General features: G+C 46.4%; 1 protein-coding gene across 1 annotated transcript in view; it reads left to right on the top strand.

The window, feature by feature from the left end:
• Positions 1-15610: 15610 nt before the first annotated feature.
• NSUN7 (NOP2/Sun RNA methyltransferase family member 7) overlaps positions 15611-25178 on the top strand; it is a 63358-nt gene continuing 53790 nt past the window's right edge. The window contains exons 1-2 of the mRNA XM_050947598.1: positions 15611-15660; positions 16945-17050. The gene's annotated coding sequence lies outside the window, so the exon portion shown is untranslated. The remainder of the gene's footprint in view (positions 15661-16944; positions 17051-25178) is intronic.

Raw genomic sequence — 25178 nt, 5'->3', positions numbered from 1 at the left:
TTATTGCCCACATCTTGTCTATGATTTTTAATAAAAATACCTCTGCCAAAACCATATCCTTAATCATGGGACAGTTTTAACTGTAAATTGTGGGATGCAAAGCAGAAGCCAGGGGGTTCACATTTTTAAAAACCCATGTTTCTGCTGTCTCCGCCCCATCCTTTTTTTCTGGGTGGACCAGCACCATTTATGAATTGCTATCAGCCAGCATGGAGCCAGAAATGCACTGTGCTGCAATGGTGACAAGAGCAAATACGCATAGGCTGCTCAGGCTGTATTACAGCATTCAAACCTGGATGCGTTTGGCATTGAGCTCTGCCTACTGCACCACCAAGCAGATGGTACAGGCTCAGAAGAATATTCAATGGTAGCATCAGTGGCTCCTCCAGCAGCAGGAGGACACTGCAAATCTGTTGCAGCAAGATGAGGATACCAAGCTGTTGGAACTAGAGGACCAGTTCTTGGCTCAGCTACGCAGTATGTAGCGCCATTTCTGGGCCAAGCAAACCAGCATAGATTGGTGGGACAGAATCATTCTGTAGACCTGGGACGCAGTGATGAGAGAACTTCAGGATGAGAAGCGCTACTTTTTTAGAGATCTGTGTAGAATTAGGCCTGCAGCTGTGGTGCCCCATACCCAGGGATAAGTGGGTCACCATAGTCTGTAGCCAACCTGTTCGGTTCAGGGAGATCAACTTTTAGGGCCACTGTCATGCAGGTCTGCTCTGCCATTAATAAGGTACTGTCTAGTCAGGTTATGAAGGTGGGTAATGCTCAGGAGATTATTGATGGCTTAGTGCATAGGGGGTTCCCAAACTGTATAGGTGCAGTTGATGGAATCTATGTGCCTATCATTTGTACCCCCAACCAGGAAAAACAATTAAAGAGAAAGGTATTTCTCCATGATGCTCCAAGGATTGGTTGATCACCATGCTTGGTTTACACAGACAAATGCTACGTGGTCTGGGAGCAGGGCCGGTGCAAGGATGTTTCATGCCCTAGGCGAAACTTCCACCTTGCGCCCTGCCCCCCCCGCACCCGCACTCTGAGGTGCCCCTGCGGCAGCTCCCCCTCCGCCCTGAGGCGACCCCCTCGCGGCAGCTCCCCACCCCCCACTCTCCACCCCGAGGCACGCACCCACCCACCCAGCTCACCCCTGCTCCACCTCCTCCCCGAGCATGCCATCGCCGCTTCACTTCTCCTGCCTCCCAGGCTTGTGATGCCAATCAGCTTAGACGCCACAAGCCTGGGAGGTGGGAGAAGTGAAACGACCATGGCCAAGGGCGGCTCCAGGCCCCAGCACGCCAAGCACGTGCTTGGGGTGGCATGCCACGGGGGGTACTCTGCCAGTCGCCGTGAGTCAGTGGAGCTGCAGGACCAGCGGACCCTCCGCAGGCGTCCACCGGAGCCTTGGGACCGGCGACCGGAAGAGCGCCCCCCATGGTATGCTACCATGCTTGGGGCGGAGAAATGTCTAGAGCCGCCCCTGGCCACGGTGTGCTCCGGGAGGAGGTGGGGCAGGGGTGAGCTGGGGCAGGGAGTTCCCCTGTGTGCCGCCCCCCCTTACTTGCTGCAGGCAGCCCTCTCTGCACTCCCCTGACCCAGTTCCCTTCGCCTAAATGCTGGTGGCAACCGGGGCAGCCAAAAATCCGGCCGCTATGGTCACTGCCGAAGAAAATGGCGCCCCCCCAAATCCTAGTGTCCTAGGCGACCGCCTAGGTCGCCTAAATGGTTGCACCGGCCCTGTCTGGAAGGGTCCACAATGCATGAATCTTTTGAAACTCAGTTCTGCTTAAATCAATAGAAAAAGGACTGTTTGCCCCCAGGACCAGTCTGGACATTAATGATGTGAAAGTTGGGAGACCCCACTTATCCTCAAATAGCCTGATTAATGAAGGCATGCACAGGCCTCTTGGACAGAAGGAAAGAACATTTTAACTATTGCCTAAGTAGTTGCAGAATGGTGGTTGTGTGTGCATTTGGCCATTTGAAAGGCGGATGGTGCAGTTTGTAGAATTGTTTGGAGGCAGCAGAAAAAAATCTCCTGACCATTATAGCTGCATGCTGTGTTCTGCACAGTATTTGTGAGACCAAGGGGGGAGAGCCTTAACAGTGGGTGGGAGGCTGAGGTGAAGAGCCTTGCTCGGTTCAGCAAGGCATCCCATAGAGAATGCTAACACCGAAGGGAATATTGGCAGGGATACCCATTGTTTGTATTTTTAAGTCTCAGGTTTCAACATGTGTAGCTGTACATCAGGCTGCTAATCTGTAGAAGGCTGAAAGGGATAGATTGCTGACAGTGCAGTATCGTTTATGGGTGGTGGAAGTAGGATGCTGCCTATAAACTTTTCTAAAACCATGTGAATTATTTTAGCGTTATTTAAAGGATTTTATGTGTCATGTGCAGTGATGAGTCATAATGAACCAAAATGGATTCTAACAGTTTTTTTTATTATGAAACAATACCAAAGCCAAAACTAAAGTTTTACCTGAACCAAAGGACAAATAACAATACCTTTTTATTTGAAAATACATTTACCAAAACAATCTACGAATCAACAAAAAGCAAACCTTTAAATAAAACAGTGCAAAACAAACTGAAAGTGCAACAATGCAAACAATGTTGGAGGGTGGGGGCTTAAAGTTATAAGTGTGTATAGGTCTTCCTGCCTCTTCTGATATGTGGGGGTTGAGTGCTGCAGCTCCAAATTTTCAGGTACATTTGCAGGGCTCAAAAGTGCTGGGTTCCCAGGAGCCAGAGTTCTTAGTCTTAGAGGCTAAGACGGGCTCCCTGCCTGCCCTGGTGCCTGCAGGTGAGGGCAGCGCACAGAGCCCTCTGCCCATCCTTCCCTGGGGCCGCAGGGACTTGATGCTGGCCACTTCCAGCAGCAACGCAGAGCCTGCAGCACCACTGGAGTGGCAATCCCGCAGGCCATATCCAAAGCCCTGATGGGCCGGATCCGGCCCGCGGGCTGTAGTTTGCCTACCCCTGTTATAGAGAGAGGCCCTGATTGCAAAGTTCTGCTCCAAAGGCAAACTTCTCCATCATTGGGGGGCAATTTTCAGATCTGATATTCCACTTTAAACCCATTTCTAGGCTGTCTCCAAGCCCACACCCAAAGACTAGTTTCCCTATATTCTTGTTATATTTTCACCACTTCTACGATTACGAAAAAAAATGTTCCTTTAAATCAAAGGGGAAAACTTGGTCAATTGGCTCACATAACTCCTATGGGATTAAAGGGACCACTTTGGGATTCTCTTTTGAATGTTTGTGTCACAAGGCAGACCGTCTCCTCAGCTTAACGACTCACTGTCGCACCATCAGTGTCTTTTTGGCAGGTTTGTAGTGTCTAAACTTCCGTGCGCTGCCCTCACCTGCAGGCACCACCCCCCACAGCTCCCACTGACCGGGAATGGGTAACTGTGGCCAATGGGAGTTTCAGGGGAGGTACCCGCAGGCAAAGGACAGCGCTCGGAGCCCTCTGCCACCCCCACCCCATCCCCCGGGGCCGCAGGGACATGGTACCAGTCGCTTCCAGGAGTGGTGGGGGGCCAGGGCAGGCAGGGAGCCCATCTTAGCCCCGTTGAGCACCACTGACACCCCAGAACCGCTCCAGGTAAGCAGCGTTGGGCCGGAGTCTGCACTCTGAACTCCTCCTGCACTCTGCACCTCAGGCCCCTGCCACACCCCTCCTGCACCCCAACCCCCTGCCCTGACCCCCTGCTGCACCTTGCACCCCTCCTGCACCCAACCCCCCTGCCCTGAGCCCCCTCGTACACCCCGCACCCCTCCTGCACCCCAACCCCTTGTCCTGAGCCCCTTCCTGCTCACCGCAACCCCTCCCACACCCTGCACTCCCTCCCATACCCCAACCCCTTGTCCCAGCCCTACATTCATGGCCCTGCATGCAATTTCCCCACCCAGATGTGGCCCTCAGGCCAAATAGTTTGTCCACCCCTGCTCTATAATATCTTGGGTTGTCAGCAATAAGTTCAAACATCAAAGATCTGTGGGTAAATTCTGTTTCAGACCTTAACTTCATGAGCTGGTTCTCTCCCTACTGTCAACAATGCTCTGTGTGCCCAGTCAAATTTTCCTAATAAATAGAGATCTTACCAGAGATCTTTCAGAGATCACAGATGTCAATCAGCCCTTTGATCCAAGATGTTCAAAAGGTAGGGGAAATTTTCTTATTTGATTTGACGACTTTGATTCCTATGGGGAGCAGTGTGAAAATAGGACAAGAAGAGTTTGGAAATGTAGCATTAATGTAATCAGATTCCTGTATTGTATGATCAAACATTGCTAAATTGACTGGGTCATCTATTGAATTCAAATAATGTGTGGTAAATTAACCATCATATTATATCATTTTACTGTAAAGTTTAATCAGAAGAATTTCTGTATTCTTCTGTTAGCAAAACTCAGTTCAGGAATAGCATATTTTCTCTGGGATCTCTCTCTCTCTGCTTACAAATAGATTATTATATGTATTCACTGCCAGGATATCACAGTTCATTCGACAAAACCTAATTAAAATTCTGGTTTTATGAGGTGTGCTAAGTGTCCTCAATTCCGATGAAAGGCAATGAGAGTTTAGGCCAGGCATTCAGCACCCCACAGGATCAGGTGGTAACTGCTATTAAATTGTATTACAACTAGCAACTATATGGGAGCTGATGTCAATGGGAGTTCTGACTCCACAGAGGGAGCAGAATATCAGCGTTCATCTCCACTCCATGAATCTGAGAAGAGAATTTTGCTCTGTTATGAATCTAAAGTCTTAGGCCTTGGCTACACTTGCCAGTTACAGCGCAATAAAGCCTCCCACAGCACAGTACCTCACTCCCCGTCCACACTGGCTAGGCACGTACAGCGCTGTGTCTCCGTGGCTACAACGCTGCTGGTACTCCACCTCCCCGAGAGGAATAACAGCTGTTGCATATTGGCTGATACGCTGCCGCTCCAGTGTAAACGGAGAGTAACGTTATTACACACTGACCTCTGGAAACTCCCCAAAATCCTTTTAACTGAAGCATCCTCTCTTGTTTTGTTGTGAACTCCGGAGGAGGAAGTGCCCTTTCAAAGCTCCGTTTCAGGGGCTGCTTATCAAAAAAACAAACACAGCTACTGTTTGCTTTGAATGAGTGAGAGGCAGGCAGGGGGGCTCCGTTTGGAGTACCCACAGCTAATGTTTGCTTGAAGAGAGAGGCGGCGCGGAGGAGGTGGGGGGGTTCGTTTCAGCGCGCTGCTGCTTATCTAGTCTATAAGAAAAAAAGAAACAGCTGCTGTTTGCTTTCAGTGAGTGAGAGGATGTGGAGGAGGGAGTGGGGTCTGAACTTACAAGGCAGGGTGCTGACATACTCTCAGCACTCCAAAAAGCCACTCTCTCTCCCCACACGCTCCTTGTTACCCTTCACCCCACCCCCATTTGAAAAGCAAGGTGCAGCCACTTGAATGCTGGGATAGCTTCCCATAATGCACCACTCCCAATGCCACTGCAAATGCCGCAAATGTGGCCATGACAGTGTGCTGTCAGCTGTCAGTGTGGACAGACTGCAGCGCTTTCCCTACTCAGCTATATGAAGGCAGGTTTAACTCACAGGGCTGTACAACTGCAAGTGTAGCCGTACCCTCAGTTTCTGAGACAGAAATACATTTCCTTTCTGGTTGGGTCTCCTGTTCCCATTGAATTGCTGGCTGCTTTGTTTTTGACTTCATTGGGAGCAGGATGTAATGTTTACATGTGATTCAGCATCACATGGGGTCTGATTTTCTTCTTATAGTAGTTTTACAATGGTTTTTCATTGATGTTATTCCTGATTTTCATTGGTATGACTCATAGACCTTATGACCAGAAGGGACCACAGAACCTCACCCACCCGCTCCTGTGAGATCAGAATCAAAACTGTACAGTCTGATCCTACAGCTTTTACTCAGTCATAGGCTTCAATGACAAGTAGAATAGAATCATGTAATTAAAGACTATATCATAATGCATATGCACAAGGGTCAGAGTTAAGTCCATTAGTGCACAGCACGCTGAAATGCTGTGGATTTATACCCTAGTTTGCCATGCATTAAGTGGTTGTGTAGCCATGCACTTTAAATTTAAACCTTTAGGGCTTGTCTACACTACACCAGATTGTCGGGCAGCGATGGATCCAGCAGCCGTCGATTTCTGATGCGATAAATCGACCACTGAGCGCTCTCCTGTCAATTCCAGTACTCTGCTAGAACGAGAAGTGCAAGTGGAATCAACAGGAGAGTGTCAGCTGTCAACTTACAGTGGGGAAGACACCGCAGTAAGTAGATCTAAGTACGTCGACTTCAGCTACACTATTCACGTAGCTGAAGTTGTGTATCTTAGATCGACCCCATGCGGTAGTGTTGTCATAAACAGATAGTTAAGGGTTAATGTCTCTCTTACCTGTAAAGGGTTAACAAACAGGGACCCCAAACACCTGACCAGAGGACCAGTCAGGAGACAAGATAGTTTAAAATCTCATGGGAGGGAAACCTTTGTTTGTGGGTTTTGGGTTTGGCTTTGTTCTCTCTGAGTCCTGGACGGGGCTAGAGGTATAACCAGGTTTCTGCCAATCTCCCTGCTACAGTCTCTTATCTGTTCAAAATTGTAAGTAGAAAAGGCAGTCATAGTCTTTTAATTTGTTTTCTTTTTCATTTGCATAGGTGTACTGGCTGGAAGTAGCTTAAATTGTGTTTCTGCTGGAGAAAGTTTCTTTCTATTGTTTATAAGTTGAAAGACCCTGTAACTTTTTACCATCTAAAGTGCAGAGATAAACCTGTTACTTTTTTCTTTCTTTTTTATTAAAAGCTTTGCTTTAAGACCTGTTTGAGTGTTTTCTCCTAGTTAAGGCTCAAAGAAGCTTGAGTCTGTATTGCCTGAGGGAGGGAATGGTAAAGTTCCTCTTTGTGTTAGATTCACGGAGTTGAATCAGGTGATCTCCTAGTGTTCCCAGGGCGGGAAGGAGCTGGGGAGGAAGGAGGGAGGGGGAAGGAAATGGTTTATTCCCCTTTGTTGTGAGACTCAGGGAATTTGGGTCTTGGGACCCCAGGGAAGATTTTTGGGGGAGACTACAGTCGATCAGGCGCTCTACTCTAAGTCATGATTGGTGGCAGCCTATCAGATCTAAGCTGGTAATTAAGCTTAGGGGAATTCATGCTAATACCCATATTTTGGACGCTAAGGTCCAGAATTGGGAATTATATTATGACAAGTGTAGACAAGCCCTTACTTAATTCAGCTTAACTTTCCTGAGTGTCTCCATGAAGACAAGCCCTTAGGCAAGACAAGGCTCAGTCCTGTGCTGCTGAAGCTAATAGGAGTTTTGTCATTGATTTTAATGGGGGTGGGACTAGCTCATACAAATTAAAAAAGATTCACTATTTGAAGCATATTTTTATAAAATCATCTGTTTAAGATCCCGTATGAGTAAGGCTAAGATTTTATCACAGATATTTTTAGTAAAGGTCTTGGACATGGGCAATAAACAAAAATTCACGGGAGCCTGTGACCTGTCCCTCACTTTCATAAAAATATACTTGACAAAATGAGGAGGCGGGTTCAGCACCCACTGCTGCTGGGGCTCTGCGGTCCCATGCTGCTGCAGTGAGTGGGAGCTCCGGGGTCCCACCCACATGGTGGCTGAGCAGCCCACAGCAGCAGGGAGGTCTTGGGTTTCCCCGCCACCTGAGGCGAGTGGGAGCTCTGGAGTCCCACTCTGCTCATGGGAGATGAGCTACTGCAGGGTCCCTTTGCCCCCCCTGTTGCTGGGAGCTGCAGGGTCCCTCCCACCAGGGAAGGGGCTGGGAGCTGTGGGGGGCCAGCTGAGAGCTCCAGCCCTGGGGCAGAAAATATCACAGAGGTTTCTGTACGTCACGGATTCCGTGACTGCCGTGACCTTTGTAACATAATTATAGCCTTACATATGAGTAATATTTGGAGACTTAGAGCTTGATTCTCCTTTAGCTGACACTAGTTTAAACCAAAGCAACTCAGTTTAAGTTTATGGAGTTGCACATGTAAACTGGTGTAAGGGATAGGAGAATCAACTCACAAATTTAAAAGTAAATATTAGGGCTGTCAATTAATCACAGACGTTTTGAAGCATGAGCTTTCGTGGGTGAATACCCACTTCGTCAGATGCACGAAGTGGGTATTCACCCACGAAAGCTCATGCTCCAAAACGTCTGTTAGTCTATAAGGTGCCACAGGATTCTTTGCTGCTTTTACAGATCCAGACTAACACGGCTACCCCTCTGATAATTAATCACAGTTAACTCACGCTATCAACTCAAAAAAATTAATCGTGAATAATTGCAGTTTTAATCGCACTGTTAAACAATAGAATACTAATTGAAATTTATTAAATATTTTGGATGTTTTTCTACATTTTCCAGTATATGGACTTCAATTACAACACAGAATATGAAGTATTCCATTTATATTATTATATATATTATTATATTATATTACTCACTTTATATTATTTTTATTACAAATATTTGCATTGTAAAAGTGATAAAAGAAACAGTATTTTTCAACTCACCGCATATAAGTACTGTAGTGCAATCTCTTTATTGTGAAAGTGCAACTTACGAATGTAGATTTTTTTTGTTTGTTACATAACTGCACTTAAAACCAAAACAAAGTAAAACTTTAGAGCCTTCAAGTCCATTCAGTCCTACTTCTTGTTCAGCCAATTGCTAAGACAAACAAATTTGTTTACATTTACGGGAGGTAATGCTCCCACTTCTTATTTACAATGTCACCTGAAAGTGAGAACAGGCATTTGCATGGCACTTTTGTAGCCAGCATTGCAAGGTATTTACATGCCAGATATGCTAAACATTCATATGCCCCTTCAAGCCTTGGCCACCATTCCAGAGGACATCCTTCCATATTGATGATGCTCCTTAAACAATGTGTTAATTAAATTTGTGATTGAATTCCTTGGGGGAGAATTGTATGTCTCCTGCTCTATTTTACCTGCATTCTGCCATATATTTGTTGAAACTGTTCCATTTCCAATTACATAATTAAACATTAATTGGACTAGAGAGAGTGGCTTTTGTGGCTCCCATTTTCAAGCACCTCTCTCTCCCCATGTATTATATAGGGGGAGCCTAGGTGTCTAACTCAGGGTATTTGGATTCCAGGTGCCTAAGTTAGGTGTTGCAATACTCAGCATCACTATGCTAAGATCTCTTTGTGGGTCTGGACCTAGGTGAAGTGTAAATATGAAAACACGCCTGACATTTTATCTACTAACTGCATGATATTTTCCCTTTATTTCCTTTCAACACACTGAATAGAACCAGTTTTTCTCCTCTGAAGTTCATTGCATCTAATTACAATAGTATCTAAGGGAAACCTTTTATGTTTGAAACCATTTACCGAGTTGTGAAACAGTGATTACACAATGTTCTTCTGCTTTAGTCAGATCTAGGTACAGATACCATAACAGTGAAAGTTTATGGGAAAGCATTGATGGTTGTTTTGTTCAGATCAGATAAGCACACTGATAGTTCTATTAAAGATATTTTCACTCAGGGAGCCAATATGATCAGAGTAGAAAACAATGGGTTATTTCAGTTCCACGGTGTTTGTTCATTGATATTATTGGAATTCAACACTTGAGTAATTATAACCTAATCAAAAGTAGCCCAGGTACATGGGCTAATATATATATTTTTAAAAACAAACCACAGGGTCAAGACCAGCGTTCTGTACCTGGTTTTTCCTCAGCCCTTACCTGGCCCAATTCCCAATGAAGTCAGTTTTCATGAGTGAGGAATAAGTACGAAGGAAGTAAGGGCCTCAGGATTCAACCACAGGCAATATCAAAACAAGACATATTCAGATTAATAATGAACACACTCCTGTAATGGGATTATTAATTTAAAAAATATTTCAGGAAATGAGCAGAAAAATGAGGGAGAAACCCCCCTCGATAGTCTATTGGTTTTGCTTTCTTTAAAGAGAGCAAAAGCCAATCCACTTTACAACTTCTGTTCAAATTTTAGAAATAAAGTGTGTGTATGTTGCTGACTGTACAGACGCTCCCTGGGTTATGCAAACCTGACTTACGCAAATCCAGACTTACAGAAAAGTTCTGTAAGCTTTTTTTTTTAAACGCGTAATTGTCAGCTATATGTTCCTGATTTATGCAAAATTCGACTTACGCAAGGCATTCCAGAACGGAATGCTTGCGTAAGTCGGGGAGCGTCTGTATAATGAGTTTCAGGCAGTGAACAGCTGCCCTGCCCCAGGAGAAGACTAGAGGCCTGGTCTGCACTTAAAACTTGGGTCGACACAGTTAGAGTTATCAAGGGTATGAAAAATCTACACCCCTGAGTGCTGTTGCTATGCTGACCTAACCCCTGGTGCAGACACAGCTAAGCTGACAGAAAAAATGCTTCCACATAGCTACGGTCGCTTGGGGAGGCAAAGTTCCTACTGCAGTAGAACACCTTCTGTTGCTGTGATCTGCCTCTACGCTACAGAGCGTTTAGCGGCATAGCTATGATGCTTTAGCTATGCTGTTATAGTGCCATAGCATAGATGTGGCCTGTGATTCAGAAAGATGCACTTCCTCCCCTTCTAGCCCTTTAGCTCTGCAAAAGTACTAAGTTACCCACACACAGGCACTCTGACTGGCCAACTCTGGACAGTGACTAGCCAGGACTCCTCCCACCCCCTTACTCACAAGTGGGGAGTCCCAGGGAAGCAGTCTTTGCTCTTGTTCCCAAAGCTGAAAGCATAATCTGAGTAGTGGAGTAAGAAGGACCTTGTTCTCCTTCACTCTCCTATATCCCCAAGCAAGAGGCATGAGAGTCTGTTACTCTCTAGACATAAGTTTTGTGTATTTTGGGGTCAATGCTGGTAGAATCCAGGTGGTTAATTACTGTAAAATATGTCTCCCTGAAACTTCTACATTGGGGGGCTATTTCATAGAATATTTTTGAAGAATATAATTGAAATTGATGCTTTTCTCAAGATTAGTAATGTGCATTTGTTTTACTTTTCCTTCCCATATGTGTATTGTTGAGGGTAGCTATCAGAAAACTGATTTAATTGTCAAATTGTCAAACCACCATGATATTCTATTTTATAATTATGATTAGAAAAATTATACATTAAAATATCTGAATTGAAATGAGCAATCATATTGTAATGCATTTATCAAGTTAGCTGCATATGGAAAAAAGAAATACAAAATAGCAAGGAGAATGAAAGGGGCTGTTTTGTTCCTATGACTGTATAATAGAATAGAGCATACATCAAATGGACTCATTAATAACAGATGAGGTTTCATGTGTGCACAGCCACAGTAACTGCATTGTAACTGGATCACTCAGGACTCAAGAAATTTGTATTTTTTTTTCCTTTTTAAAACTCTGTTTCATGCATAAAGTATATGTGGAAGACACCTGGATGATACCTTAAAATACTCATCCCTATTCATAGTCAGTCGCTTTTGGTTTGGGACATGAAATGGTTGGCAGACTCCTGGGAAAGCATGAGTTGTTCTTCACAGTTAAGGGCCTGATCCTGCAAACACTACTGGCCAAAGTAGGACTTCAGTGGGACTACTCACACTAGTAAACACTGTGCCTGATGGTAAGTGGTTCAGGGTTTGAGCCCGAGCAATTAAAATATAAACCATTCTCTTTCTGCTTTTATTATTTCTTTGTTAGTTTTATTCCATAGTGCCCAAAACATGGTATGCTTTTTGAAAAGATGTGGAAAGACACTGTCTTGCAAAATACATTCTTGATACGATATAATGAGAGAGGAGAACTGTCATAGATTCAGGTTGTGGAACCTCCATAGGAATGCAGGGCTCTTCTGCTGCTAATGTCAGGTGTTAAACTCTGTATACTAGTGGCGGGGAACCTGCAGCCTGTAGGCCGCATGCAGCCTGTCAGAATAATCTGTTGGTGGGCTGCCAGACAGCAAGTCCCTGTGGTCTGCGCCATTTCCTGCAGCTCCCATTGGCCGGGAATGGTGAACCGCGGCCGCTGGGAGCTGCAGGCAGCCGTGCAAATGTAAACAAACTGTCTCGTGGCCCATGGGCCAAAGATTGCCCACTACTGCTGTATACAGATGCAGTTATTCCTGCTGACTTATGATGAGAGAGAGCACTTTTAGTGCTGATATGAGAAGGGCTGAGCCTCTTTCTAAGGTAGAGGAAATTGTAGGACTGGTACAATAGTACACCAGTGCCAGGAACAAGTAAATTCAGGAGAAAGCTTAGGGTGAGGTTTTGTTTTGTTTTGTTTAAAGGAACAATAAAAAATAAATCCAAGGAAAGAGATGAGTATGTGTGTTCTCTGTTGGGGGTAGGGTGGGAACTCATACAGTGACAAATAGTGGTGAGAGGATAGGATTCAGACGGACAATAACGTGGTTACTCACTTTGGGCACGTGCACATTGTGGTGGTGCATTTAAAAAAAATTGAGCATTAACTCTTATTGCGGATCAGATATCTGCAGGAATATGGAGAGAAGGAAAAGGCACACAAAAGACAGACCTAAATTACAGAAGGAGGAAGAAGGGGAGGCATAATTGAAAAGTATGGTAAAACTTTTTGCAATGATGTATTACAAAAAAATTATAACCACTAAAAATGTAGATAAATAGGTGATAATTTCATTCCAGTGACAGGAACAACTTATCAGAGCTTTGATCTTGTACTATGGTTCATTGTTTCAATTCTTGATGGATTTGTAGCCGTAGGCCTTGATTCTGCAAACGAAATTTTAATGGGACTACTCCATTGTGCAAAGGTAAACACACTTCTGTAAATCCTGCAGTACAAGATCAAAGCTTAAATGATTGTTCATGTCACTAAAACCTGAAAATATCTTCTACTGGTGAAAGAAAGTTATACTTTACAGTTGCCAAATCACATATAATAACTCCTTCTTGGTATCATATTGTCCTACCATTCCTTTCCCTTATCATATCTCCTTCATCTTTCTCTCTGACATCTTTGTACTTTTACCTTAATATATTAATTCACACTGTTCCAGCACAAATAGTTTCTATGGTGTGTGTCCAATACTTTAATTTTACTTCATAAATTATCCACATTGTTTGTTTGTCCCAAAATTAGAAAGGCCAAGGCACAAAAACGAGATTTAAACTAGCTAAAGACATAAAGGATAACAAGAAAACATTCTACAAATACATTAGAAGCAAGAGGAAGTTCAAGGACAGAGTAGGCCCATTACTCAATGAGGGATGGAAAAACAATAACAGAAAATGTGGAAATGGCAGAAGTGCTAAATGACTTTTTTTTGTTTATTTTAGTAGCTATTGGAGTTTGGGTGTGGGCTTTGGCCAGGTGGTCTTACCTACAGCGGCTCCCAAAAGTGACCGGCACGTCTTTCTGGCAGCAGCTACCAGGAAGGTGGGCCCGGGGGTCTCCGCGCACTGCCCCTGCCTTCAGGCACCGCCCTTGCAGCTCCCATTGGCTGGGAACTGTGGCCAATGGGAGCTGCAGAGTCAGTGCTTGGGGCGGGGGCAGTGAGTGGAGATCGCCCGCCTCCCTCCAGGGCTGCAGGGATGTGACGGCCACTTCTGGAAGCAGAAAAGACCCAGGGCAGGTAGGAAGCCTGCCTTAGCCCTGCTGTGCTGCCAGACTTTTAGCACCTAAAATATCCTGGCTTGGCTTCAGTAGCCTCTGGGAGATAGAGTGACGGAGAGGAGTTGAACAGTGGGTTGCATGGACCACCTGGAGCAGGGTTTCTCAAACAGGGGTCGCTGCTTGTGTAGGGAAAGCCCCTGGTGGGATGGGCCAGTGTGTTTACCTGCCCCATTTGCAGGTCCAGCTGATCACGGCTCCCACTGGCTGTGGATTGCTGCTCTGGGCTAATGGGAGCTCCTGGAAGCGGCACGGGCTGAGGGACTTACAGGCTTCCACTTCCAGCTGCCCCCATTGGCCTGCAGCAGTGAACTGTGGCCAGTGGGAGCCGTGATCGGCTGGACCTGAGAGGTGCAGGGCAGAGGTGAATCAAAGTAATGGGGTACTTCAGTCTTCAAAGTTTTTTAGTTAAATCATTGAGGATTTTATCATTTTTCCCCTCTGTCAAAATCTGAAGACCACACATACTGCCATAGGTAGAGATTTATAGAAAAAATAACTGTTTTTTTTACTGGCTGACTGAAGTTTAACTCTTTCAATACTTATTAGAAATATTTTGGGAAATTTCACAGGTAAGTAAAATTAATAATTTAAAAAAAAGACAGTGTTGCAGATCACTCAATAATTAGACACTGAGATTTAGTTAGACTTTTCTTTCATAACTAGAGTGGGTGGAATAACTTGTATTAGTTTCTTCCTATGAGCACTGAGTTAGATGAATTATGTTAATAGGTTATTTGATGTGATGGTGACCATAGGCAGGGACTCATGATGCATTTTTGTTAGTTAGAGGGTTATTTTCATGCAGTTGGAATACCCAATTAGATAGGTCCTGGTAAGATTTGTTGATTTTAATGAAATGTGTTTAAGTTCATCCAGTTTCATGTGGTTTGAATTTGAACAAAACTTTGGATCCATAAAAGTAAAAAGTGAACCCAGCACAGAATCTTGCTACCCATAACTGTGGTTTTTGCATAGCCTTGATTACAGTATCTCAGAGAAGTGGATTTGTGTGTCTCTCTCACACCCCCTTCTCCCAGGAACTAACTCCAGAAACCCTTTGGTCCCAGCCCAGGGCACCTTCCTACTCCTCAACCCCACCCCCAACCAGAGCCATCACCCCCTCCCACACCCCAACCCCCATTTAGTGAGCATTCATGGTCTGCCACACAATTTCTATTCCCAGGTGGCCCACAGCCCAAAAAGTTTGCTCAGCCCTGGTCTAGCTAGTACTGAGTCCTGCCTTGAGTGCAGGGCGCTGGATTAGATGACTGGTGGCGGTCCCTGCGGTCCTATGAGCCTATGGCCCCTGCCGTCTCCCCTTAGCCTCTCCAGGTGCTTGGAGCACCTCAGAAGAAGGGGGCCCAGCCTCCAGTTGCTGACAGATCGCTCCCTGGAAAGAGCAGCCCAGGCCCACCAACGGGGAAGGGCCCAAGCCAGCCTCTCCACTGGCAGCAGAAAAATACAATCATACCCCCAACTCCCAATTAGTTGTCCCCCCCCCCCGTAATCAGTGGGCTCTGTGGTTCTCCCGGGGGGGGGGGAGAAGGGGGAAAATCCTTTAGCAGTGAGCAGACCCAATAGTACCCCCCACTCCCACTGAGCCGTCCCACTCTTCTAGAGAACCACCATCCGGACTCTACCAAGGTATCGCAGAAAGGTGGGGGGCGCGAAGGGGCAGAAACACTTTCCGCGGAGGCAGCCCCAGCTCCGTTCCGAAGGGGGTAGTTGCGGGGTCAGCCGCACCTTCCTTCCCCCCCCCCCCCCATGGGAGAGAAGAGAATGGTAGAGTCTGAATTTAAATAAAACGGTCCTTGGAGCTGGGTCCCCCGCCCCCAGTCTCTGCGCCGGCAACAGGTGGGGCCTATGGGCGGGTCCGCCCCGCCCCGCCCCGCCCGGACGAGGGAGACTCGCCGCGGCAGAGATTTGGGGCAGGCGGGGTGAAGGCCGCTGCTGCCGCTGCGTGGAGCGCGGTGAGGCGGGTAAGGGAAGGGAGGCGGACAGGCGCATCTCCCGCTCCTGTCCCCGGCAGCTGTAACTGCCGGGGTCTCCCCTCGCCCGTTGTGGGGGTAGCGGGACTGTTACTCCGCGGCCCCCTGCCCGGGTAGGGGGGCACCCGCTGTGCCGGGGGCACCTGCCAGAGGTGCTGCCCGGGGACCCTGCGCCCGCTCGCCTTGGGCGGCACGGGGTGGGGGGTCAGTCGGGGCCCTGCTCCTGCGGGTCGGAGTTTCCGTAACCCCTGTCTCAGCGGCCTGGCTGCGGCGCCGAGGGGCCCCTCTGCGGCTTGAGGGCGCGCCCCTTCTGCCGGTGCCGTTCCGCCGTAAGGCGGGGTAGTGTCTAGCGCTCGTCCCCAAGCCCCTGCAGGCAGTGCGGTGTCCCGCTGCTGCTGCTGCTGCTGGGCCAAGCAGATGCCCTCGCGGAGCTGCGCGTTCCCCGGACCCCAGGAGATGGCATTGCACAGGGGCCCGCTCGCCAGTTGTCATAGCATCTTCGCAAGCCCGGGGACGCGAGCAGGGGAAGTCCTGGGTCGGGGTGGGGTTTTAAGCAGCGTTGTAATGGTGACACTGGGAATTCCGCCTGTTCTTTATAGTGTTTCTCTTTCCATCTGTGCTCACTCTCCTGACGTGCTTCACTCATTTTAGCCTCGAGCCTGTGTCTTCCTTGGGCTTTTCTTCACTGGGGGATTCCGGAGAAATCTTTCACTGTTGCCTAGAAATGGTGGGAGTGCTAACTGGCTACATCTCACACTTTTTCTACCCTGTTGTATGTACCTGCTTTGAGCAAGGTCAGACACCACTGTGGTGCTTAGGCTAGTACTGGTGGACCTGTGCTCAAGAGTGATGGTAGGGAGGCCTCCCTAAAATCCTCAGTACCAATGTAGCTCAACAGAGCTGCATACAAAATATTTTTCTTGGATTTGTTACATAAATGTGTTAACTAATGCTTGTACTATGCTTTAGATGGTTATTAAATAACATATATAACTGGTAATAAAGTGAATTCTATGAGCACGCTTGAAAATTCATTCTGGTTCAGGAGTTCACTAGTTTCAGCAATACACCCTATAATTAAGGGGGAGGACCTCTTGAACAGGTGACCACTCTAGAATTTGTATTTCCCCCTTTTAAATGTAGGGAATGTTGCTGGAACCTGAGGTCTCTAAAACTGGAATGGATTTCTTAAGTATGACTAAACTTTGAGCTGCAACTTTTGTGGTCTACAACTCATTTATTGTACTAATCTTTTTCTTCTTTTCCTGTACACAGATGAGTAAACTGGGAAACCAGAAACTATACTATCAGGAACTTTAACTTCTGTATTCACAGCTGATAAAAGGTGGATATAATTTTGTTTTAAAAAATCAGTGGGTATGTCTGTGTACTGTCTTTTGCATTCCTGATTATAAGATTAAGATGTAAAAAAGCTATAGTATGTTGACTATGACAAAGTCTAATAACTGGTAATTGTGATAACTGTATTGCTTGTACTGTGTAGTCTGCTGGAGAATATAGCAGTACTTACTAGGTAACTTGTTCTCCTGAACTCCTAGTAAAAGCATAGCTTTATGAATAATGGTGCTAAACTTCGTTATACCAGTCAGCCAACACAGCATCTGTAAATGCTGCTTTTTCTGTATAGTATAACTGGAGATGCAGTAGGGTAAAGACAAGTACAGTACTTGATGAAATGTTTAGCACTCAGAATAAGTGTGACTAATAAGAGACTTAGTATAAAGTAGTAATGGATTGCTGCTTTGTTTATATTATGGAACAAAAGACATCCATTCTATGATATGGAGAAGTGTATTCAGTCAAGCCAAATCCTTCAAAATGCTGAGCGCTGTTCATGCTATTTTGAATACCTTCAATACCCACTGAAGTCATATAACCTTTTTTGAAACCTGAGTTTTTTCAAGTGATTGTCCACATAGATTCCACTCTTGGTGTGCATGTGCCTCATGTGCATAAGATCTGATTCTTTTTGGCTGGCAACATCTGCTCGGGTTGCGCCTGTGCCTAAGATGTCTTGGTGCCCATCTTCACCATCTACCCGAGAACATAAAGGGCACAGCGGGCCCAACCATCATTTGGTTCCTTTTTGCCATGTATGGCAGTGGGATAGAACCCATGTAGTGTCTGCTTACTCTGCATGCTGTGCAATTTCTTGATTAGCATAGTATTCCTTTATATTTACCCTCACTGGCACATAAAAAGATAATAAATTATGGGATACCCCTGGTACTAGAACCCTAGCTGCTATGTCAGAAACAAAGTCTTTGGGATTTAAAACTTAATGCTTTTGCTAGGTGGCTTTCCCGCACAATGATGGGTTCTAGGTGCCTCTATTTCTTTGGTGAGGGATACATTCCTAACAGATACTTGACAGATCTGTTGCTGTTTGTCCAAGATGACACAGAAAGAGAGAGGCAGGCCTGCCTTCAATTTTTTCTTCTGGAGTGCTTGATGAGAGCCTCCTGTGGGAAGGGGGAGGAGGAAGATTCCCACTAGGCCTGAACAGTCTTCTTTGGCAAATGCTCCTGGGAATTGTGAGGTACTGAGCTCACTCATCATTGAGAAGATGGAACCCTTCAGATACTGAGACTGGGAGAGCAACCAGACCTCTTCCACCCAGTTGTCAGAAAGGGGTAAGAAGGAACATTTTTCCCGAAGAGCCAGATATAGGACAGCCTCTCTGGTTCTCACTAGACAGACACAAAAAGCTCATCAACTGTTGTTACTTGTGCTGTTCAGACAGACCAGATCTGGGCCACAAACCATTTTTTTAGCTGATGTCTTGGCACTGGCTGGTGTCCAGGTACTCAAAGTATTCCCTGAAACTTGAGTCTTCAGTTCTCTTGGTACTGATTCCTTGGGGCTGATATTGATATGGACACATTTGGAATGGATAGACAGTGTCAAGGGCACCAAGGTTATCTCCACAATGCAGATGTTTCTGGGACAGAGTTTCTTGGTATCCAAGATGTCCTGTGTATTGATTATTTCATGATCACACAACTGGAGACATTTTTTTCCCTTGGTACCACTCACTAATACTGGTGATGAGCTCTCCTGCTCAGGTTATGGGAGAATTTAAGAGAACCATACAGCACTCTAGGTGGGGTAGCTCCCCTGTTTTGTTTTTGGTTTTTTTCCAGGACAGTTTTTCCTAAGTTTCCAGATGCACATTTTGAATTATCAAGTACTTCTATCAAAATATAACTATCTAAAGGGGACAAGGTGTCACAATTCATGGAGAAGTGACCACAAAATGAAAGGGAAGGACTAAGGTCTCTGGCATCTGAAGGGTTGTTAGTGTCTCAAACATTTGTGCAGGCTGCTTTAGACACCTGCTATGGCAGCATATGCATTGGCCACTTTCATTGTGATGTGGGCTTCATGGTGCCCGTTTTTGAGAATACTAAAAGGGGGTCCAAATGCCTTTTGGTTTCTCCCTGGCACTGAGTATTCACCAGAGGTGCCAACTCTACTGGCAGCCCTCTTATCAGAACCTCCCCCCCAGTGCTTTCTTCCTGGTGGTGGGCTGTGCCACACCAATTAGCACCTTCCCTCTTTTGCCATACCTCCTGCCTGCTGCAGTCAGCAGTTTCATGACATGCAGGAGGCTCTGGAGGGAAAGAGGAGGAGTTAGGACATGGCACGCTTGGGGGAGGAAGTGGAATGGGAAGGGGCGGGGCCTGGGTCAGAGCGGGGGGGCAAGCTCCCCCCCTCTCCGGCACTTTGGAAAGTCAGTGCCTGTGGTATTCACCAAGCATTTAGTGGTCATCAAAGCCCATTTAGCAAGGCACAATATTCATTTATATCCATACATTGATGACTGGCTGATCTGGTGAATATCTTCCAGAAAGGGAACACTCCATTCATGAGATCTGACAGCTCTGTACCACACTGGGGCTAAAGATCAGCAGAGAAATCTACACTTTTATTGACTCAAAGTATATCATTCATAGGTGCTGTGTTAGAATTGAGGTCAGCAGGAGCGCACACATCATGGGGGGAGGAGTTCCAAATCATAGTCGATAGTAAGTCTCTTTGATGATCCGCAAGCTCAACCTGAGATGTCTGTAAGAGCATGTCTGAGATTTGTAGATCGTGTTCTGCACCAATGTTGCACAGCATGACAGACTTCTAGACTTCACCTATACTCTATACAAAGTGGTTGCAATCAGTATACAGTAACTCCTCAGTGTCATCCCACTTAATGTTTCATTGTTACATCGCTGATCAATTAGAGATCGTGCTCGTTTAAAGTTGCATGATGTTCCCTGATAACGTTTGGCAGTTGCCTGCTTTGTCCACTGCTTGCAGAAAGAGCCGCCTGTTGGAGCTAGCTGGTGTGGGCTTGAAACCAGGGTGGACCAGGCCCCAGTCAACTCCCCTAAGTTCCCTGTGCAGAAGTTGCCCAGCAGGCTATCAATTGCCGGGCAGTTCAGCTGTCCCTCCCCCCACTGCCATGTGCTGCATCTGCCCTCTGCCTTGGAGATGCTCCGGGGAGCCTCCTGCTTGTTGTTCAGGGGGTGGTGGGAAGATGGGTGCTGATGTCAGGGTGTCTCCCTCCCTCCACTTCTGCCTACCACTCCTGTACCCCATCTCCACAGCAGCGGTGGGTGGACGTGGGCTGGACAGGGCTCAGGACGGAGGGAGCTTGTTGGCAGCAGCTGCTGTTTCAACTTGTTGATCTACTTAAAAAGGCAGTGTACTTAAAGGGGAAATATGCATGTCTCTCTGTCTCTCTCACACACACATACACCTCCCCTTTCCGCATGGGTTAATCATCCTGTTCAGTTTCCACAGGGTATGTTTGCAGCCACTGCCATGCTGTTCCTCCTCCCTCCAGTTGTGCTGCCTTGTAGAGTGTGAGCCTACGTTAACAACGTGTTAACCCTTGAGGGCTCAGCCAAGTGCTAGTTCATCATTTAGCAGTAAGGCATTTTCTGGGAAATGTTCCACCCTCTGACTCCACCATCTCAACCAAGCTTCACAATCATCATTGCTGTGTACTGTATTAAATTGTTTGTTTAAAACTTAAAAAAATTCCCTGGAACCTAACTCCTCCTATTTACATTCACACTTATGGGGTAATTGGATTAGTCTAACATTGTGTCGCTTAAAGTAGCATTTTTCAGGAATATAACTACAACGTTAAGCGTAGAGTTACTGTATCTACCAAGCAAATACCATGTGGACATGAAAGTGAAGGTCCCATGAAAATCCTCTGTTAGATTGTTACCCATGTGAAAGTGTTCTTTCACCAGAGTACTTCTTTGCTGCACCTCTTCCTGCCAAAATGGTGGTAAAGATCAGCTCCCCATTTAGGAGAAGAAGCACTTTTTAACATTTTCCAACACAAAGTCTCTGACTCTTCCCTCCCCACCCAAGCTCAACTTCACATAAATAGCTGAGCCCTGTGTCATCTAGCACGCATGGCATTCTGCCCCTTGTTGCAGGGATCCGTGATCCAAGTGATAGCAGAAAACATCACAGTTATGCATTATGTCATAGAATGTCAGGGTTGGAAGGGACCTAGGAGCATAGTCATCACTGCTGTGCTGAGAAGCTGTTTGTCTCTAGGATTGGTGCAGTTATCAAATCACACTAGTCACTATGCGTCTTCCATGGTTTTAAAATTCTCTCCCATCAGTTTAACAGGCATGAGTGGACACTGAAAGACTTGGTCTTGAAGATCCTTTTTTTCCCCCCACAGATGAGGATAATAAATGTCCTGTGTTTAGCTTCAGAGAGGGGTTTAGGCCTAGGCACCCTGTCAGACGCTGTCCTCATTTTATGCAGACTGGGGCTCATGTGCCTACTAACTAGTCCTGTTAGTACCAAGGGCATGGGTGCCCGGTGACCTGGCCATTGGGTGAGGCTAGCCCCTGGCCCCTATCCTGCCCAAGGTCCCACCCCTCCCTCTCTCTTTTCCCGCTCCCTCCAGGAGCCCAGAGCACCTCCACTGTGGCCCCCAGCTCTCATGTGCCAGGTAACAGTCCGAGTGCCAGGTGGGCAGTGTGGCCCTAGTGCCGGCCACCCTGAGTCCATGCAGCAGGCCAGCTAGCTCCAGCCCCAGCTGGCCAGGGCAGAGCACTGGAAACTGCAGGAGGGGACCTGGGGGTGGAGTGTGGGTGGGGCCACACCAGGGCATTCGGGGAGGCACAGCCTCCCCCAGCCTATGATACCCATCACCCATGACCAAGGGCTTTCAGTCAAGATTCAGCCTTCATGGTCATGGTAGTCCCAGCCTGGTTCAGACAGCTCTGGTACTCAGACCTAGTGAAGCTATCAGCTTTATTTCCAACCTGTTTTACCAGATGTGACTTAGCAAAATGAAGGTCAGATCTTACACCTGGATCAAGCATCATTCAGCCAGCATCCATGCAATCAGATGTGTTAACTGCCACTGGAAGAAGCTGTTCAGCTGAGATCAAGAACATCTTGATACATAATCTAAAAAGTTTTTCTGGAAACTTATACAGTAAAATAGAAGAGATTTTCTATTTGGGCACAGTGTCACCTGTCTCCCTTGGAAAAACTCATTTCTGTTGTTCTGAATTATCTGCTAACCCTAAAACATTCAGGACTATTCTTCAGCTCCCTAAGAATACACCTACAAGCGATATCTGTGCATAATTCTCCAATTGAGGGTCTGGTCATATATTTTTCTACTGTATAGTTGCTAAATTCCTCAAAGGTCTCATTTATGTTTTCCCTTATTCTGAGATTCCCTTTCTTCCTAGTATCTCAACATAGTGTTAGCTGGCTTAATGAGACCCCCTTCTGAGCCCTTATACCCACTCTTTTTACCACTTGCCTATGCATACTGCCTTCTTTAGTAGCTATAACATCAGCTCACAGGATACGGGAAATTCAAGCCCTTATGCCTAGTTGACCTTGGTGTTCCATAAAGAGATGGTGACTGATAGGCCTCACATCAAGTTGCTGGATATGATTTTTTTTTCTTCAGATTTTCACTTAAATCAATAGGTTCACCCAGAGTTTCCTTTCCTAAGTCACACTCAACCTCTGGCAAAACTAAGCTTCACACACTTGAGTAAGGGCATGATCTTTCCATTTATAGGAGAAAAAAAAATTAGAAACCTCTAAGCAGAGAGGGTGACATGTCAAGCAGTATCCTCAGAGGTTATCAAAATGAGTCTCCAGATGTGTAAGAATGTATTATGAATCAGATCTACCTAGCCACATTAACTCATTCCACTAAAGGAAGGCAGACTCTTTGCCTGTTTGAAGACTGTCCCCTGTTTCTGAAATCTGTAGGGCATCCACATGGAGTTCTGGCCACACCTTTTTAATAGAGGCTTCCAGATTGGATGTCTGGTTTGGTAGAGGTGTCCCACAATCATTGTTTAAATAGGACTCTTAAACCCCACATCCAAGGTACTTGTTAGGCTGTGTCTATGCTGCAGTCTATGTTGGCATAACTTATGTCTGAATACCCCCCCGGAGCAACATAAGTTACACCAACATAAGCACTTGTGTTGTTCTCCTGCTGACATAGCTTCTGCTGTTCCGGGAGGTGGGATTTTTTTTGCTGATGGGAGAGCTGTCTCCTGTTGGCATATAGTGTCTTCACCAGATGTGGTGCAGCTGCGCTGCTGCAGTGCTGTATGTGTAGACAAAGCCTTAGTCACTAGGAGTGGAATCCATGATGATGATCTTTCAAACAATAGTTACTTATAGTAACTGTGGTTCTTTGAAATATGTTGTCCACATGGATTCCATGACCTGCCTTCCTTCCCTGCTTCTACAGTCCTATAGGGGTGTGCAAGGACACTGAGGTATGTCTATACAGCAGTGTGAGTCTCAGGTTAGTGGTTCCCAGGTCAGCATACCCATGTCAGGGAACTGTGGGCTTGATTGTCTACACTGCCTTTTAACCCTAGGTTAAGGATTTTCAGACTTGGACTTGAGCCTAGGGCTCTGTTACCTACAGTGCCATGCACAGAGCTGAGTCAAAGTAACCCTATTCCAGAATGCCTGGTGTTCTTCCCCTCGCCCTCTTCTGCCTTGTGTCAACACTCTAACCTTATGAATGTGTTGCACTGTGGGAAAACATTACTGCTCACACAGTTTCCTAAGCAAAATATCAAATGATAGTACTGCTAGACACCATGTTGGGGAGCTACAGAGGTGGCTTTTGTCCAGGAATATAAGCCTCAGTCTTAATGGTACAAGGAGACTTTTATTGGTGAAAGAAATTCATTCCCCCCCAGTAAACTTGAAAATACTTAATTCAGACAAATATAAATATAAGATAGTCCTAGTGTTATAGAAGTCAGATAATAGGACTAAGAATAACTGTTGGACTAGAGAAATTAACTGAAAAGCAGCCCGTCTCTCTCGATTAAAGTGATTGAATAGGGCTTCTGAGCTCAATTGTGTACAGGAATAAGGGGTACCTGGGAGGCCGTGGGAAAGCTATCAGGCTGGCTCCCACTCACTGCCCTCATAGTGCACACTACTTGGCTGCCTCTGCACATGCAGCCCCAGGAAGGGTGGGGAGCTCCAGGAGCATGAGGCAGAAAACAGAGTAAGAACAAGCGGTTGCCGGTAGGGAGGGAAAACGGCATAGCTCCTGGCTCAGCACAGCTGGGAGAGGAACAGCTCCCGGCTGCCAGAATGTTGGGGATCGCCTCTCACCTGTCGCTTTGCTCTCTGCTCTGGGCAAGCTCAGCACTCTATGAAGAGGAGCTGGAGCCAATGCTGTAGAAGGCTGCAGGGAGGTTTTGGGTCTGACTCCCACTTGCCGCTCAGACAGTGCATGCTACCTAGGTCCCCCTGCGCATGCAGCCCTAGGGAGGACAGGGGGAGCCAGTGAGCAGAATGGGGATGGAGGGAGTGCCCCTGCGGGAGGAGGAGAAGCTGGGATATTGGGGGTCATCTTCCCCCAGCTATGCTGGGCTGGGAGTGCTACTGCTATCCATACCTGCAGGGCAGTTACTTAATCCCTGCTCCACTTTCTGCCCCCTCCTTGGGGCTGTGTGTGCAGGGGCACCCAAGGAGCATGCAGTAAAATCTGTCTGTGCTCTTGTGACCAGGAAGTAGTTCTCTGCAAAAAGCTTCTTCTGATCAGTCTCAATTGAAAACCCTGCAGGTTCTCTGATTGTCTACTAAATAGGTCTGCAAGCATGGTATGAGCTGCTCCCATTTGCAAAGGGGAGGTGTAGCTTCTCATTGACTATAGCATAGATTGTCGACATAGGGAGGATTAAGGAAGTTGCCCCCAAAAACTCTGAAATACATATAGAGAACTTCTGGGACCTGAGTCAAGCCAGGGCTGCGTGCACACAAGAAAGCAATAGGGATCAGATCCTAGGTCCCAGCTTAACAAGGGTTTGGACCCTGCAGGGTCCTGGGACCCTAGGTTCGAACCCTAGGTTAACACAGTTGCATCCACACACCAAGCAGGGTTAGGCTAGAGCCAAGGCTGGAGCCGGGCTTACATTGCTGGGTAGACATATCCTTAT

Source organism: Gopherus flavomarginatus, chromosome 3 (assembly GCF_025201925.1).
Source record: "Gopherus flavomarginatus isolate rGopFla2 chromosome 3, rGopFla2.mat.asm, whole genome shotgun sequence".
Lineage (NCBI taxonomy): Eukaryota > Metazoa > Chordata > Testudines > Testudinidae > Gopherus > Gopherus flavomarginatus.
Note: the sequence above shows the minus strand (reverse complement) of the source record. Positions and strands in the feature narration are given on the sequence as shown.